This window comes from Haliotis rufescens, unplaced genomic scaffold (assembly GCF_023055435.1).
Source record: "Haliotis rufescens isolate VD_foot unplaced genomic scaffold, xgHalRufe1.0.p SCAF_79, whole genome shotgun sequence".
NCBI lineage: Eukaryota > Metazoa > Mollusca > Gastropoda > Lepetellida > Haliotidae > Haliotis > Haliotis rufescens.
This window is the reverse complement of record NW_025964371.1, coordinates 1,381,388-1,397,354: the sequence shown is the minus strand read 5'-3', so window position 1 is coordinate 1,397,354 and position 15,967 is coordinate 1,381,388.

The window sequence follows — 15,967 nt, the reverse complement described above, 5'->3', positions numbered from 1 at the left end:
GTTGTCGTATGTCACGATGTGTTATCATGTCTTGCCATGTACTGCAATGTGTTGTCATATGCCGCGATGTGTTGTCATGTCTTGCCATGTACTGCAATGTGTTGTCATATGTCACGATGTGTTGTCATGTGTTATCATGTCTTGCCATGTACTGCAATGTGTTGTCATATGTCGCGATGTGTTATCATGTCTTGCCATGTACTGCAATGTGTTGTCATATGTCGCGATGTGTTGCCATGTACTGCAATGTGTTGTCATATGTCACGATGTGTTGTCATGTCTTGCCATGTACTGCAATGTGTTGTCATATGTCACGATGTGTTGTCATGTCTTGCCATGTACTGCAATGTGTTGTCATATGTCGCGATGTGTTGTCATGTCTTGCCATGTACTGCAATGTGTTGTCATATGTCGCGATGTGTTGTCATGTCTTGCCATGTACTGCAATGTGTTGTCATATGCCGCGATGTCTTGCCATGTACTGCAATGTGTTGTCATATGTCGCGACGTGTTGTCATGTACTGCAATGTGTTGTCATATGTCACGATGTGTTATCATGTCTTGCCATGTACTGCAATGTGTTGTCATATGCCGCGATGTGTTGTCATGTCTTGCCATGTACTGCAATGTGTTGTCATATGTCACGATGTGTTGTCATGTGTTATCATGTCTTGCCATGTACTGCAATGTGTTGTCATATGTCGCGATGTGTTGTCATGTACTGCAATGTGTTGTCATATGTCACGATGTGTTATCATGTCTTGCCATGTACTGCAATGTGATGTCATATGTCGCGATGTGTTGTCATGTCTTGCCATGTACTGCAATGTGTTGTCATATGTCGCGATGTGTTGTCATGTACTGCAATGTGTTGTCATATGTCGCGATGTGTTGTCATGTCTTGCAATGTACTGCAATGTACTGCAATGTGTTGTCATATGTCGCGATGTGTTGCCATGTACTGCAATGTGTTGTCATATGTCACGATGTGTTGTTATGTACTGCAATGTGATGTCATATGTCGCGATGTGTTGTCATGTCTCGCCATGTACTGCAATGTGTTGTCATATGTCGCGATGTGTTGTCATGTCTTGTCATGTACTGCAATGTGTTGTCATATGTCGCGATGTGTTGTCATGTACTGCAATGTGTTGTCATATGTCACGATGTGTTGTTATGTCTCGCCATGTACTCAATATGTCACGTTGTGTTGTCATGTTTCGCATGTACTGCAATGTGTTGTCATATGTCACGATGTGTTGTAATGGTTCGCCATGTACTCCATATGTCGCGATGTGTTGTGATGTTTCGCCATGTACTGCAATGTGTTGTCATATGTCACGATGTGTTGTCATGTCTCGCCATGTACTCCATATGTCGCGATGTGTTGGCATGTTTTGCCATGTACTGCAATGTGTTGTCATATGTCACGATGTGTTGTAATGTCTTGCCGTGTACTGCAATGTGTTGTCATATGTCGCGATGTGTTGTCATGTACTGCAATGTGTTGTCATATGTCGTGATGTGTTGTCATGTCTTGCCATGTACTGCAATGTGTTGTCATATGTCACGATGTGTTGTCATGTCTTGCCATGTACTGCAATGTGTTGTCATATGTCGCGATGTGTTGTCATGTACTGCAATGTGTTGTCATATGTCACTATGTGTTGTCATGTCTTGCCATGTACTGCAATGTGTTGTCATATGTCACGATGTGTTGTCATGTCTTGCCATGTACTGCAATGTGTTGTCATATGTCGCGATGTGTTGTCATGTCTTGCCATGTACTGCAATGTGTTGTCATATGTCACGATGTGTTGTCATGTCTTGCCATGTACTGCAATGTGTTGTCATATGTCACGATGTGTTGTCATGTCTTGCCATGTACTGCAATGTGTTGTCATATGTCGCGATGTGTTGTCATGTCTTGCGATGAACTGCAATGTGTTGTCATATGTCGCGATGTGTTGTCATGTCTTGTCATGCACTGCAATGTGTTGTCATATGTCGCGATGTGTTGTCATGTCTTGTCATGAACTGCAATGTGTTGTCATATGTCGCGATGTGTTGTCATGTCTTGCCATGTAATGCAATGTGTTGTCATATGTCGCGATGTGTTGTCATGTCTCGCCATGTACTGCAATGTATTGTTATATGTTGCGATGTGTTGTCATGTACTGCAATGTGTTGTCATATGTCGCGATGTGTTGTCATGTCTTGTCATGAACTGCAATGTGTTGTCATATGTCGCGATGTGTTGTCATGTCTTGCCATGTACTGCAATGTGTTGTCATATGTCGCGATGTGTTGTCATGTCTCGCCATGTACTGCAATGTGTTGTCATATGCCGCGATGTGTTGTCATGTCTTGCCATGTACTCCATATGTCGCGATGTGTTGTGATGTTTCGCCATGTACTGCAATGTGTTGTCATATGTCACGATGTGTTGTCATGTCTCGCCATGTACTCCATATGTCGCGATGTGTTGGCATGTTTTGCCATGTACTGCAATGTGTTGTCATATGTCACGATGTGTTGTAATGTCTTGCCGTGTACTGCAATGTGTTGTCATATGTCGCGATGTGTTGTCATGTACTGCAATGTGTTGTCATATGTCGTGATGTGTTGTCATGTCTTGCCATGTACTGCAATGTGTTGTCATATGTCACGATGTGTTGTCATGTCTTGCCATGTACTGCAATGTGTTGTCATATGTCGCGATGTGTTGTCATGTACTGCAATGTGTTGTCATATGTCGTGATGTGTTGTCATGTCTTGCCATGTACTGCAATGTGTTGTCATATGTCACGATGTGTTGTCATGTCTTGCCATGTACTGCAATGTGTTGTCATATGTCGCGATGTGTTGTCATGTACTGCAATGTGTTGTCATATGTCACTATGTGTTGTCATGTCTTGCCATGTACTGCAATGTGTTGTCATATGTCACGATGTGTTGTCATGTCTTGCCATGTACTGCAATGTGTTGTCATATGTCGCGATGTGTTGTCATGTCTTGCCATGTACTGCAATGTGTTGTCATATGTCACGATGTGTTGTCATGTCTTGCCATGTACTGCAATGTGTTGTCATATGTCACGATGTGTTGTCATGTCTTGCCATGTACTGCAATGTGTTGTCATATGTCGCGATGTGTTGTCATGTCTTGCGATGAACTGCAATGTGTTGTCATATGTCGCGATGTGTTGTCATGTCTTGTCATGCACTGCAATGTGTTGTCATATGTCGCGATGTGTTGTCATGTCTTGTCATGAACTGCAATGTGTTGTCATATGTCGCGATGTGTTGTCATGTCTTGCCATGTAATGCAATGTGTTGTCATATGTCGCGATGTGTTGTCATGTCTCGCCATGTACTGCAATGTATTGTTATATGTTGCGATGTGTTGTCATGTACTGCAATGTGTTGTCATATGTCGCGATGTGTTGTCATGTCTTGTCATGAACTGCAATGTGTTGTCATATGTCGCGATGTGTTGTCATGTCTTGCCATGTACTGCAATGTGTTGTCATATGTCGCGATGTGTTGTCATGTCTCGCCATGTACTGCAATGTGTTGTCATATGCCGCGATGTGTTGTCATGTCTTGCCATGTACTCCATATGTCGCGATGTGTTGTGATGTTTCGCCATGTACTGCAATGTGTTGTCATATGTCACGATGTGTTGTCATGTCTCGCCATGTACTCCATATGTCGCGATGTGTTGGCATGTTTTGCCATGTACTGCAATGTGTTGTCATATGTCACGATGTGTTGTAATGTCTTGCCGTGTACTGCAATGTGTTGTCATATGTCGCGATGTGTTGTCATGTACTGCAATGTGTTGTCATATGTCGTGATGTGTTGTCATGTCTTGCCATGTACTGCAATGTGTTGTCATATGTCACGATGTGTTGTCATGTCTTGCCATGTACTGCAATGTGTTGTCATATGTCGCGATGTGTTGTCATGTACTGCAATGTGTTGTCATATGTCACTATGTGTTGTCATGTCTTGCCATGTACTGCAATGTGTTGTCATATGTCACGATGTGTTGTCATGTCTTGCCATGTACTGCAATGTGTTGTCATATGTCGCGATGTGTTGTCATGTCTTGCCATGTACTGCAATGTGTTGTCATATGTCACGATGTGTTGTCATGTTTTGCCATGTACTGCAATGTGTTGTCATATGTCACGATGTGTTGTCATGTCTTGCCATGTACTGCAATGTGTTGTCATATGTCGCGATGTGTTGTCATGTCTTGCGATGAACTGCAATGTGTTGTCATATGTCGCGATGTGTTGTCATGTCTTGTCATGCACTGCAATGTGTTGTCATATGTCGCGATGTGTTGTCATGTCTTGTCATGAACTGCAATGTGTTGTCATATGTCGCGATGTGTTGTCCTGTCTTGCCATGTAATGCAATGTGTTGTCATATGTCGCGATGTGTTGTCATGTCTCGCCATGTACTGCAATGTATTGTCATATGTTGCGATGTGTTGTCATGTACTGCAATGTGTTGTCATATGTCGCGATGTGTTGTTATGTCTTGTCATGAACTGCAATGTGTTGTCATATGTCGCGATGTGTTGTCATGTCTTGCCATGTACTGCAATGTGTTGTCATATGTCGCGATGTGTTGTCATGTCTAGCCATGTACTGCAATGTGTTGTCATATGCCGCGATGTGTTGTCATGTCTTGCCATGTACTGCAATGTGTTGTCATATGTCGCAATGTGTTGTCATGTCTTGCCATGTACTGCAATGTGTTGTCATATGTCGCGATGTGTTGTCATGTCTCGCCATGTACTGCAATGTGTTGTCATATGTCGCAATGTGTTGTCATGTCTTGCCATGTACTGCAATGTGTTGTCATATGTCACGATGTGTTGTCATGTCTTGCCATGTACTGAAATGTGTTGTCATATGTCGCGATGTGTTGTCATGTCTTGTCATGAACTGCAATGTGTTGTCATATGTCGCGATGTGTTGTCATGTCTTGCCATGTACTGCAATGTGTTGTCATATGTCGCGATGTGTTGTCATGTCTCGCCATGTACTGCAATGTGTTGTCATATGTCGCGATGTGTTGTCATGTCTTGCCATGTACTGCAATGTGTTGTCATATGTCGCAATGTGTTTTCATGTCTTGCCATGTACTGCAATGTGTTGTCATATGTCGCGATGTGTTGTCATGTCTCGCCATGTACTGCAATGTGTTGTCATATGTCGCAATGTGTTGTCATGTCTTGCCATGTACTGCAATGTGTTGTCATATGTCACGATGTGTTGTCATGTCTTGCTATGTACTGCAATGTGTTGTCATATGTCGCAATGTGTTGTCATGTCTCGCCATGTACTGCAATGTGTTGTCATATGCCGCGATGTGTTGTCATGTCTTGTCATGACCTGCAATGTGTTGTCATATGTCGCGATGTGTTGTCATGTCTTGCCATGTACTGCAATGTGTTGTCATATGTCGCGATGTGTTGTCATGTCTTGCCATGTACTGCAATGTATTGTCATATGTTGCGATGTGTTGTCATGTACTGCAATGTGTTGTCATATGTCGCGATGTGTTGTCATGTCTTGTCATGAACTGCAATGTGTTGTCATATGTCGCGATGTGTTGTCATGTCTTGCCATGTACTGCAATGTGTTGTCATATGTCGCGATGTGTTGTCATGTCTCGCCATGTACTGCAATGTGTTGTCATATGCCGCGATGTGTTGTCATGTCTTGCCATGTACTGCAATGTGTTGTCATATGTCGCGATGTGTTGTCATGTCTCGCCATGTACTGCAATGTATTGTCATATGTTGCGATGTGTTGTCATGTACTGCAATGTGTTGTCATATGTCGCGATGTGTTGTCATGTCTTGTCATGAACTGCAATGTGTTGTCATATGTCGCGATGTGTTGTCATGTCTTGCCATGTACTGCAATGTGTTGTCATATGTCGCGATGTGTTGTCATGTCTCGCCATGTACTGCAATGTGTTGTCATATGCCGCGATGTGTTGTCATGTCTTGCCATGTACTGCAATGTGTTGTCATATGTCGCAATGTGTTTTCATGTCTTGCCATGTACTGCAATGTGTTGTCATATGTCGCGATGTGTTGTCATGTCTCGCCATGTACTGCAATGTGTTGTCATATGTCGCAATGTGTTGTCATGTCTTGCCATGTACTGCAATGTGTTGTCATATGTCACGATGTGTTGTCATGTCTTGCTATGTACTGCAATGTGTTGTCATATGTCGCAATGTGTTGTCATGTCTCGCCATGTACTGCAATGTGTTGTCATATGTCGCGATGTGTTGTCATGTCTCGCCATGTACTGCAATGTGTTGTCATATGTCGCAATGTGTTGTCATGTCTTGCCATGTACTGAAATGTGTTGTCATATGTCGCGATGTGTTGTCATGTCTCGCCATGTACTGCAATGTGTTGTCATATGTCGCGATGTGTTGTCATGTACTGCAATGTGTTGTCGTATGTCACGATGTGTTATCATGTCTTGCCATGTACTGCAATGTGTTGTCATATGCCGCGATGTGTTGTCATGTCTTGCCATGTACTGCAATGTGTTGTCATATGTCACGATGTGTTGTCATGTGTTATCATGTCTTGCCATGTACTGCAATGTGTTGTCATATGTCGCGTTGTGTTATCATGTCTTGCCATGTACTGCAATGTGTTGTCATATGTCGCGATGTGTTGCCATGTACTGCAATGTGTTGTCATATGTCACGATGTGTTGTCATGTCTTGCCAAGTACTGCAATGTGTTGTCATATGTCGCGATGTGTTGTCATGTGTTATCATGTCTTGCCATGTACTCCAATGTGTTGTCATATGTCACGATGTGTTGTCATGTACTGCAATGTGTTGTCATATGCCGCGATGTGTTGTCATGTCTTGCCATGTACTGCAATGTGTTGTCATATGTCACGATGTGTTGTCATGTCTTGCCATGTACTGCAATGTGTTGTCATATGTCGCAATGTGTTGTCATGTCTTGCCATGTACTGCAATGTGTTGTCATATGTCGCAATGTGTTGTCATGTCTTGCCATGTACTGCAATGTGTTGTCATATGTCGCGATGTGTTGTCATGTCTTGCCATGTACTGAAATGTGTTGTCATATGTCGCAATGTGTTGTCATGTCTCGCCATGTACTGCAATGTGTTGTCATATGTCACGATGTGTTGTCATGTGTTATCATGTCTTGCCATGTACTGCAATGTGTTGTCATATGTCACGATGTGTTGTCATGTACTGCAATGTGTTGTCATATGCCGCGATGTGTTGTCATGTCTTGCCATGTACTGCAATGTGTTGTCATATGTCACGATGTGTTGTCATGTCTTGCCATGTACTGCAATGTGTTGTCATATGTCGCAATGTGTTGTCATGTCTTGCCATGTACTGCAATGTGTTGTCATATGTCGCGATGTGTTGTCATGTCTTGCCATGTACTGAAATGTGTTGTCATATGTCGCGATGTGTTGTCATGTCTCGCCATGTACTGCAATGTGTTGTCATATGTCGCAATGTGTTGTCATGTCTTGCCATGTACTGCAATGTGTTGTCATATGTCACGATGTGTTGTCATATGTCGCGATGTGTTGTCATGTGTTATCATGTCTTGCCATGTACTGCAATGTGTTGTCATATGTCACGATGTGTTGTCATGTCTTGCCATGTACTGAAATGTGTTGTCATATGTCGCGATGTGTTGTCATGTGTTATCATGTCTTGCCATGTACTGCAATGTGTTGTCATATGTCGCGATGTGTTGTCATGTCTTGCCATGTACTGAAATGTGTTGTCATATGTCGCGATGTGTTGTCATGTCTCGCCATGTACTGCAATGTGTTGTCATATGTCACGATGTGTTGTCATGTCTTGCCAAGTACTGCAATGTGTTGTCATATGTCGCGATGTGTTGTCATGTGTTATCATGTCTTGCCATGTACTCCAATGTGTCGGCATGTGTTGTCATGGCCACATGACACATCATTTTACTTTGTGTGTAAAAATATGTTTTTGAAAAGATAAATAGATCAGACACGTTAAGAAACTGGGATGGTTTTCTCCAGCATTAACGTACACAGGCATATAGAGACACACTTGTATATAATTTATAAACATACACTATTTAGTACAATACACGTATCAATCGGACCTTATCAAAAGTTCTAATTGCGGCGAACAGGAGACGTTCCATCGCCCATGTGCTGAACGGCGTGTTTACATGGCCCGGCTTTGAAGTTTTGTTTTGTTTGTTTGTTGTTTAACGCCGCACTCAGCAATATTCCAGCCATATGACGGCGGTCGGTAAATAATCGAGTCTGGATCAGACAATCCAGTGATCGACATCATGAGCATCGATCCACGCAATTGGGATACGATGACATGCATCAACCAAGTCAGCAAGCCTAACCACCCGATCCCGTTAGTCGCCTTTTACGACAAACATAGTCACCTTTTACGGCAAGCATGGGTTGCTGAAGACCGCCTTTGAAGTGCTTAACGTTGAACCTATTGATCAATTTTACTGCTTTTGAGCAAACATCTGAATATTACACGACTTGACCCAGCTAGTATGGTGTTGTACCATTGACATCCTCCCGCCCATAACCCGTGATAAATTACCGGATATATTATTATCAAATTGGTCGTACTGGGAATAAACGTTTACCTGTGTTGATTTGATTCCGTTTACAAACTGGTGACAAATTGACTTTAAATCAGAGACTTAAGTGAGTATCCATATCGTATTACGTAGGAATAGCAACTCCTCCCGCGGAATGACTGCCGTAAAGGTAAGAGTCGGACCAAGTCTGGGTTTGATGTTGATAGTTCACAGGTCGCTGGTTAACGTGCGGCGCCTTATCAGACGTTCAGACATCGCCCAGTAAAGAAAGATTTCCCGTCGTAAAGTGACAATGCTGCTACAATCTCGGGCACAGATAAAAGTCAACCTGGGTTACTGGGACCTGTCACTTTTTTATTAGCCGATCACATTTCACAACTTTCTCATGTTGAACACACAGCATTCAAATACATATATAATCGTACAAAGTTGTTTTTAAGCATAGTTGTATTCCCCGTTTGTTCGTTTGGTATCAGAAAACCGTTCCCCCGTTAAATGAGTGTATCAGCTTCAAGGAAGGTGTACGAGTCTCGCGATATATCACGTGAGCGCGGATCACATCAAACACGTCACTCTGGATCAAGTTTGAAACTAAAATGAAAACACGAAAAACAGAATTTTGGAATGTTTACCATTTCATTCCGTAACTTGTTAATCATTGGCAAAACAAAACATTTCGAGAAATAATGGGGAAACAATAAGAGGTTTTCATCTAATTCAATCAAATATAGACACTAGGTTGTCTCTCAAGGTATAATATGCAGGGATGATTCGTGGACATTTTCGTAATTACACAAGCTTATCATGGAACCATCCGAACCGCCGTAAAAGGCGACTATGCTTGTCGTCAGAGTCGTCTAAAGATGAGGTGAGGTGAAATGGGGTTTAACGTCGCGTCCAAGATTATTGCTCTTTTATAGCTACGTGCATGCACGCGTTTGTGTATGGCTGCTTGTACTAGTCCGGACTGATGCCGATTTATAGTGCTAGCTCACTGAGATACCATGCCGCAGTTTAACATGAATACTGACTCCGAGCCGACCAGTCCTTATTTATGCCCCTAAATGCCGAGCGCCAGACAGGGTAACAACAAGTACCATCTTTTAACGTATTTTGGAATGACGCGGCCGGGGATAGAACCCCGGACCTTCCGCTCTACCACTAGATCACGGAGGCGGTCCCAGGCGTCTAAAGGGATCGGTTGGTCAGGCTCGCTGTCTTGGTTGATGCATGTCATCGTATCCCCAAACCGTGGATAGATGCTCATGATGTCAATCACTGGATTGTCTGGTCCAGACTCGATTATTTACAGACCGCCGTCAAATAGCTGTAATATTGCTGAGTGCGGCTTTAAAAAAACAACAACAAAAACAAACCTACAGAGTTGATTGTTGCTCATGTTTTCGATCACTGGTTTGTGTGATCCAGGCTCGACCATCTACAGATTGCCGTGATATGTCTGTCGTGTTGTTCATTTAAGCAGAACATCGTACTTTCCAACTGGTCGTTCCTCTTTTCCCCACAAGGGGTTTCCGGGTTAGAATTTGTCCCAAGCAGCCTTTGCTGGTCTCAAGAGGTGACCAAATGGATCGGGTGGATTTGGTTGATTGCGTGTACCGAACAGCTCAGATCGTTGCTCATGATATCGATCACTGGATTGCCTGATCCAGTCTCGGAGCGGTCGGGTAGCCCAGTGGTTAAAGCGTTTGCTCGTCACGCCGAAGACCCGGGTTCCATTCCGGACGTGGGTACAATGTGAGAAGCTATCCCGGTGTCCCCCGCCATGATATTGCTGGAATATTGCTCAAAGCGACGTAAAACCATATTCACTACTCACTACTCCAGACTCGATTATTGACAGCCCAACGTCATACAGCTGTTATGTTGTGAGTGCGGCCTTAAACAACAAACACAAAAACCATAATCATTGACTCGATTGGCTGCTGTATGTGCAAAGTTCCATAGCACTGATCATCCCTGTTCTTGAGTTTTTGCCTAAGATGAAATAATGAACTGATGACTATGCTGTTTTTTTAACTTGGGACATCGGGACAAGGTGCCCTTCAGTGAGTAATTGATCTTCAAAGAAAACACGAATTACCAGCCCGTATCATATTTCCTGGGAATAACAGGAATGAAAAAATAAATGTCAATATATACAATCTCACGACAACATTTGAAAATCGATTTAAAGATGATCGATATTTGCTGCAAGAAATTGAGTTTCTCCATTATTTATGATCAATCAGTGTGGTGAATGCTTGAGCGATTTTAACAAGCTGGAATGATCTTGAATGTAAAGTTTGTCAGCGTTACCACGAAATCAATTTGTCACCACAATAAACAAACTTTTAGATTATCAAATTTTAAAAAAATGTGAATGGGGAATTATTTTTTTTGGTTTGGTTATCTTTAAACAAACTGTTCAAGGCATCCGTGTACATGTCGATGGATGGGATTCACATGAAGTATGAGTGCTTGATAGGACTATGTATGTGGTAAATTGCATCGTGTGAAGAAACGATGACATTGCACTCCGTTCGTCTGTAGGTACTTGGAATCACTAACACGATGGGAGTAGGGATGTATGGTAGAGAAAAGGGCGGGGATGAAATTCTAATAAATGTATTATGGCCTATTTATAATAAAATCAAAGTTTTTGTCTGATTGGAGGTGAGGTGAAATGGGGTTTAACGTCGCGTCCAAGATTATTGCACTTATATAGCGACGTGCATGTACGTGTATGTGTGTGGCTGCTTGTACTAGTCCGGACTGATGCCGATTTATAGTGCTAGCTCACTGAGATACCATGCCGCAGTTTAACATGAATACCCCACTCAGACACAGTATACTGACTCCGAGCCGACCAGTCCTTGTTTTAGCCCCTTGATGTCGAGCGCCAGACAGGGTAACAACAAGTACAATCTTTTAACGTCTTTTGGTATGACGCGGCCGGGGATCGAACCCCTGACCTTCCGCTCTCTGGGCGGACGCTCTACCACAAGACCACGGAGGCGGCACTTGTCTGATTGGAATATCACTCGGATCAATATACTGAATAAATATACTGAATAGTGTGTGTGCGTGCGTGCGTGCGTGCGTGTGTGGTGGGGGTTGGTGAGGCACACAGATACTAGAGCTGGTTCAACGTACGTTTGTTGTTTAACGCCGCACTCCGCAATATTGCAGCTATATGACGGCGGTTCGTGTAAATAATCGGGCTGGGCCAGTGTATATATGTGTGTGATGTTAATTACATGTTGTACTCTTGTAATATAGAGATATTGAGAAGCGAGTGAGTGATAGTAATTTCACACTGCATTGAATTTCTTTCCTGATGTAGCCATGGGAACGAGTTTTAGGGAATGTAAACATCTGTCGACGAAGACCAACACTGAGACACTGACAGAGCCACCCCCCTATAACAAAAGCAGACACAAATCATATAACCCAAAAATAAATGGTGCAGTTAACAGATACCTTTCAAAAAGTACTTTTTTAAAATCTCTCAACTTGTTTGAACGTATGTAACAGCACCCACCGGCACTGTTCAGAACCCTGGGAGTCGAACCCAGTCATATCTCCTCCAGATGGTTCTGGTCATACAGTAAATAGTGTGTGGAAACATACGCTAAAACAAATCTCAGAAAATAATAAGTCATCCTTCATTAAAAAACGTCTAGTTCTTCCGTACTGAAGGCTTACAAATGACACGCACCTGACGTTAAAATCGGTCATATCGACATGAAATTCCTATCACAAGTTACCTCTCACGTTCGAATTTATGAGATAAAAGAAAAAGAAAGCACCTCGGTCAATGTTTGTGCCTAATCACCGGATGCCCACAATCACTGGGGCATAAATCTCCTTGGACGCGATGGTAAACAGGGCTCCTTAAGGTTGTGCATTGTCCACGCACTGGTCAAAAGATTATTCAAGAAAACACGTCCGAAACGGAAGCGAGAAAGATTTTACAAGGTGACCCTACTTAGCTAATATACTCAATATAACTACTCAAGTGCACTTTCAATGCAAGTATTTTCTCGGTTAATGTGTCAATGGTTCTTACAGTGCTTCATTGGTCAGATGATGGGCCAAGGCAATGTCGTTCTCTTCACACGCATTTCCACATGTATTGAGGATGTACAGTGGGAAGACGCACGTGTTAACAGGCCGCTATACCTTATATTATGCTACTCTTCCCCTATCAAACCACTTATTTCAAAAGGAAACATTTTTGGACTGGTACCAATCGAAACATATTCCCAGGGTACAGTTTTATGGCGCTCAATTTCATTCAAACTGTTCCCGTAAAAATACTAAGACTCTGCAATAACTTAGAATTCGTTAGAATTTCCACCAGTTTCATTACAAAACATGCAGGAAGTACTTTTAATATAAACGATAAACACTCCTCTGTTAAACCCCGAGTCCATTGTACGATTGAGACTGTAAGGTCTGCAACTGTTTATGAATCACAATCTGATAGTGATGATACCAGGTGTTCGTAGAAAGTGATAAACCCACTCGAGGTGCAACATCTGGGACATTAAAGCATCATCACATGTAAGTCTGGAGAGTCGATACTGTGCATGGCACACCTGTTTCTAAAACTGATTTCAAAACATTTCTGTAACGTACTCATATACAAAGGTAACTGTATACATTCAAACATACATTTTAATATGTTCGCATAATTTTGTATTTATACAATGTATGGTGAAATATCTGGATATTTTTTAGTGCAATTTAAAGTTCTGCACCAGTTTGAGCGAGAGAAAGAAATTGCGGGAACATTCTTTACAGCAATACTAAATAAACACATCTGGTTACCCATGTCTGTCTTGGCGAGTGGTTAGTTGTGTCCACAGAAGATTTATCTGTTAGTGAATAGTTGACAACATAATAAATAAATTAATGTTCAGGTATTAACTCAACGTTGATCAGATTCTTTATCGTTAAGCATAAGGTTAGAAATAACACAAGCCCTTCGTTAAACAGTGTGTGGAATACTAGTACTTAGGTTGGTTGGTTTGTTGTTAAACGCCGCACTCAGCAATATTCCAGCCATATGACGGCGGTCTGTAAATAATCAAGTCTGGACCAGACAATCCAGTGATCGACATCATGAGCATCGATCCACGCAATTGGGATCAATAACATGCATCAACCAAGTCAGCGAGCCTGACCACCCGATCCCGTTAGTCGCCTTTTACGACACGCATAGTCGCCTTTTACGGCAAGCATGGGTTAGTGAAGACCTATTCTAACCCGGAATCTTCGCGGGTCACTAGTACTTAGGCCAAATATGCATTTGAGTGAAGGAGTGAGTGAGTGCTCATTGTCTTATATTATTCCACCAAAATCACGGTGGGGGGACACCAGAAAAGTGTTTCACACATTGTACCCATATTAGAAATAACTGTAGAGTGGGCACAGCCGGATCCAGAGGTGAGGGGGTCCAGAGGTGAGGGGGTCCAAGGGGTCCGGACTCCCACTCACCAAAAACTCCTTTGAAAATTATCTGCGAGAGGATTTTGATATTCTGAACCTCTCCCTTTCAAAAATGCTCGATCCGCCCTTGGGGGTAAAGTAATTTTTTAGATGGAAGGGACAAATTTAATTTCAGTAAAACGTTGCTGGACAAATTTAATTTCAGTAAAACGTTGCTGGACAAATTTAATTTCAGTAAAACGTTGTTGGACAAATTTAATATCAGTTAAACGTTGCTGGACAAATTTAATTTCAATAAAACGTTGCTGGACAAATTTATTATCAGTAAAACGTAGCTGGAAAAATTTAATATCAGTAAAACGTTGCTGGACAAATTTAATATCAGTTAAACGTTGCTGAAGTTGAAATACTTGAAGTAAGCCTGAAGCCGCGTACGTGTTTCATACCAGGATAAGCCCTGGCTCTACTACCCTCACAAGCTTGGCTGGCAACTGAACTGGCCCGATGTAATCCGATGATAATGTCTGTAGATTAACGAGGCAGCTTCGCGCAACCATAATGACTGAAAGTCATCCTTATTCAATGATATTCAAATGGAAGCATTTCATACCACGTCCTGATATTGTCAAAGTTGTCATATCATCACTTCCGCGAATTGAAAAATAAAAATAACATGTCCTTAATAAGAACCTGTTTATCGACCGGTGTGGTTCAGATCCACGATTACAGTGCGCGTGATGACTCATCGTTAATAAAACCCCACCCTTAGATTGCCTCTTCTCATTTACAAGCATTTAATACGAAACTAATCTTGTTTATGTCCTCTTCTGACTCTCGCTAATGTCCGAACTATCTGCATATGCAATCAAATTGAGCAAAAATGACAGCTAAGTTTTGTTTTTTTATACAAAAGCGTACAATGTCCTCACAACGTCGATAGAAGATATTCAGCGCACCTGCGCCTATCGCTAAAGAATTAAGGCTAGAATTGATTAATTATCATATTGCTTACTTGGATAACATGCGTTCCATGTCTCTTTACACTCAATCAGAATTGCAACGGTCGTATTTTCATTTTTAAAAATTGTCGGTAGTAACTTAAACACTACTGTACTTGGGAATTCTTGAGTTTTATTATTTACATTACCGCACTTAAATGTATGGAAAATTAACGCATGAGCGTGGAATGTACTTTTTCCTTGTATTTGTATTCATGAAAAAAAACTCGAATCGGTTCGTTTGATGGTTTCACGTCGGTTGTGGGGCGAAAACATCGCCTTCGAGATTATAACACTTATAAAGCAACGTGGTTTTACATTATAACCTTTACACATTATGAAGAACAAAAAAGTGTTATTAGTAGTATAATAGCAGCTTTCCTTCCTGAATTGTCGCTAGTCGGAAAGTCGGGCTTTCGGAGAAACAGTGGTGTTGGATGACGGACGTGCGAGCGATGGAGTGAATTTCAAGATATCGTTAAATCGGTATTGTTCCAACCAAATAGCCGCGATAATCAGTCATACAAAGCGAATGGATGAAGCGATCTGCAATAGAATTCCATACAAAATTGTTACAGATTGTTTAGAATGGGGACAGGGAGTTGATCGAATTGTCCTCGGCAAAGTTGTACAATATGCATCTTGTCTTCAACGAGGAGACTTTGAACAGTAGCGTCTTATAATTGAGTCTTCGTTATTCTGCCATTGGTAACACCAGATCTGTGTCCAATCTCACTTACTTGGTGAGTGAATGAAGTTAACGCCAGTTAGTCCTGCGAGATGGGGGGCTTAGTTGTTTTGTTTGTTTGTTATTTGACGCCGCACTCAGCAATATTCCGGCTACATTGGGC